This window comes from Labrus bergylta, chromosome 8 (assembly GCF_963930695.1).
Source record: "Labrus bergylta chromosome 8, fLabBer1.1, whole genome shotgun sequence".
Lineage (NCBI taxonomy): Eukaryota > Metazoa > Chordata > Actinopteri > Labriformes > Labridae > Labrus > Labrus bergylta.
The window spans coordinates 17,242,380-17,246,350 of NC_089202.1; positions in this window are offsets into that span (position 1 = coordinate 17,242,380).

Here is a 3,971-nt window from a genome sequence, read left to right on the forward strand (position 1 = left end):
AAACAATGTCAAGTCCCTTTATTTCAAGCCAACTTCAATTTAAACACAAACTGTTGCAGTTGTACTTCAAAATTCTTACCATCTTTGCCTTAAGTCTGACCCTTGTTTCTAAGAAACAGTGAAAAAAGGCCTCAATAACACCGTTTAGCCTCAGTCATTCTGTCATCGGAATGAATGCAGGGCATATTTTGTCTGTCCTTGTAACTTTATTCGGCAGTTGTGCATTTTACAGCGGCTGAATCAACAGTTTGGCTGAACTTGGTGTGACCTTGAATTGCATGAGAGCATGCAGCTCGACAAGACGCTAACATCATGGAGAAAACACATTCATTGTAAAGCATCAATTTGGCTTTTGCATGCATGAAGGCAGCACGACAAGGACAAACCATCTGTCCACCAGCTATGACAGAGAAACCACAATTTATGATTGATGCCCTCTGAAAAAAAAAAAAACACCACGCTGCAAAAAGCAATTTTAGATCAATAAAACATTTGACATGTTACATGTGCAGTTTGAACAAATATGAAACACATTTTCTTTCCAAGAAGTTGAAAATCCAATATTTCCCCTGCGTTTGAACAATAATACTTCAGTACTGTTGCAGATTTATTCTTATTGCATCAGCTGGTGGCTACTCTGTTCGTTTTTTATATAGACAGAAATACATTCAAAACAACTTTGAATTAAACAACCACACTAAAATGCTGTTATAGGGAGCAGTATTACATCACAACACACAATTCTGTTGCACACTCACTTTTATAGACCCATATAACATGAAAAGGTAAAAAAAAGGGGGAGAGCTCCATGTTTTTTGGCCTCCCATAAAGGTGCTAGAGCGAGATCCCTTGACAGATGATGTGAGAATTCGCCTTTGTTGCCTCTCATCTTTGGTCTTGTAGCTGTGGAAATTGGAAGGTAGAGTTTGTTTTTTTGGAGTGCAAACCAGTGAAGTCACATCATTAATCTTTCATGCTGTTATTCATTCAGCTAATCAGGCTCTACAATTTTTGACTGACAGCTTAGGATTTGTAAGGAGTGGGGCATTAGCTGTATTAGGACACCTGTGTTGATATGGAGGCGCCGGTGACCCATAGGCGGTCCTGGTTCAAATCCAACCTGTGGCTCCTTTCCCGTATGCATGTCATTCCCCACTCTCTCTCTTCGATTTACAAAACCATCCACTGTCCAGTCTCTCTATTTAAAAAAAAAGTATAGGACTGCACAGATTGATGATTCGGTTAAAGACTTTACGTATTTCACCTAAGAATCTAATTCCAAATTGAAACAAACGATAAGAGGTCTGCCTCTTGTAAAACTGACAAATTATTTGACAGTGAATAATATTAGAAAACCATATGACTCCTGTGGTCTAGTCCTTGGTTTGTTCGCCCCATGTTTGGAGGCTGTTGTCCTTTCGGGGCAGAGGGCCCTGGATCTTGTCTGACCTGTGGTTCCTTTCCCGCATTTCGTTCGCCACTCTCACTATCCCTGATTTGCAACTCGATCCACTGTCCTGTCTCTACAGTAAAGGCACAATAGCCCAAAAATAAATCTTGAAAAAAGAGTGAAGTCAAACTTCCTCTGGGCTTTTTGTTCCAAGGTCTGTGTTCACACTCAGGACAGCGCTAAACATGATTCTTACATGTTTTTTTTTCTCCATGTGAGCCCCTCCATCTCCAGCTGTTAGCCCTGCTGTAGTAGCACAGTGGTGGAGTGGCATCAAAAGTGTACAATCAAGGAGAGCCAACAGATCTGAACAGGACAAAAGATCATTTTTGGTCTAAAATATTTCAAAGAAATACGAACTGAAACAGCTTTGGGCTACATATCTGAATGGACATCAGTCTTACAAACGGCTGCACTAAATCAGAACACTGAGAGAGGGGTAGGTGAGGAGGGAGGTAACTCTTGCAATAACAAGTCGGATACAGAGAATGGAAAATAAACTAACATTAAAAAAACAATATACAATGTTTAACAAGGATTGCTTCAATGGAAAAGATTGAAATTCTAACAAGTTTACAAAAATAACACATTTTACAGCTTGTTGTTAAACTGCAGCCTCTGAAAATTATAGGGTACACACAGTCACAATAAAAAACACAATTAAGCTACTATTTGCTCCCTGTTTCTCTGGAAGGATCTGATAAAACTGTGGCAGGAATTTTAGACATTTGCTTTAATAACTCTGCCCCGTTGTATCCCTTATTAGGTGAGAAATGCCAGTTGCAGATTTCAGTAGGTAAGGTCCTACAGTGTTTTGAAACTACAATAGACAATTAGAAAAGAATAAGAAAAATTGGGTTAGTGTGACAAGTCAGTGGGAAATGGGAAAGCATTCAAGCTCTCTGTAACTGTTCATGAGGATGTGTGCATTTGTGGGTAATATTTCAGCTTGGCTCACAGGCCGAGTCTCTGCTTCGAGTCAAATTTGGAACACCAGCTAGATGACAGAGTGCAGCCTTCCAGGCAGGCTGACTAAACAAAAAGAGAAAAATTGAGCAAGGCCTAAAGGTCGCTCTTCCCTGTAGCCTCGCTGTTGAGATTGTTTGCAGTAGAGAGCTAACATTTCTGCTAAGCGTGCATCATGGCTTAACTGCAGGGCTACTGAGCTTAAGGCAGATGGTCACTGCGCTGTCCTCAGCTATTTCATCAAGTTTTCTGTCTTCAGATGAATGTGACTGCTGCAACCAGGGGATGACTGTGAAGAAGAAAAATGTTAGTTGAGTTCAGTTTTGGATGGAAACAGTAATTTACAGCAGTGCTAATGACTTTGTGAAGCTGTACTCAAGCACAAAACTGCTTTGAGCAAAATGTTATTCCAGCTTGCTCATCATAGCTCAACAAGCCGTCATACTATACATCTTAGAGGGTTTGTCATTTTTCACCATCTTAGCTTTTTGTGTTAGCATGCTAATCATTTTTTAATCGGCACTAAATACAAACAACAGTGGAGGAATTAGGTATGGTTAAGTGATATAGTGAATACAATTCATCATGACTGTACCAAACAGTCAAAGAGGTGGATTTGAGGCAGGCCTTAAGCTTCTCCTGACAAAGAGCTACAACACACATGCTTGCTTTCAGTCATGCCCCCAATTATGGATATGTTTTATCCTTTAAAATCAAAACAGATGAGTTTTAAAAATAATCACACATTGGACATGTTTATTTCTGATGTTGAAATGGGTGTTTTTCAATGGGTTTGTATGTGACTTGCAGGGCTTTTTGAGGCAGTCTCAACTGGACACCTGGGGAACTGCAGTTTTTTACACTTCTGCATTGGCTTCATTTTTCAACACTTGAGATCAAAGTGTAAAAATCATATCCACCAACAACTTCTCCCTCACCATCGATGGCTCCACAGTGCTCCTTCCCCCCCCCTCACATCCGTAACCTTGGTGTCATCTTCGACCAAACCCTTTCTTTCGACAAACACATCAAACAAATTACTAAAACAGCCTTTTTCCACCTCAGAAACATCGCCCGCCTCCGCCCATCACTCTCATTCTCAGCTGCTGAGACCCTCACCCACGCATTCATCACCTCCAGACTAGACTACTGCAACCGTCTCCTCTATGAGTTCACCATCCAAAACACTCAAGAAACTTCAATACATTCAGAACTCCGCTGCTCGACTTCTCACACACTCCCGCACCCGAGATCACATCACCCCTGTTCTTCATGACCTCCACTGGCTCCCCATCCCCCCAGCATATACACTTCAAACTCCTCATCCTCACCTACAAAGTCCTCCACAACCTGTGCTCCCCCCCCTACCTGTCTCAGCTCCTCCACCAGCACACTCCCAGCTGCACTTCTCACCTTCGGTCCTGGGGGGACAGGGCCTTCTCCATTGCCGCTCCCACCCTCTGGAACTCTCTCCCTAAAAACATCAGAGACTCCCCCCTACGCTCACTTCCTACAAGAAATCCCTAAAAACTCACCTTTTCATCACCGCCTACAA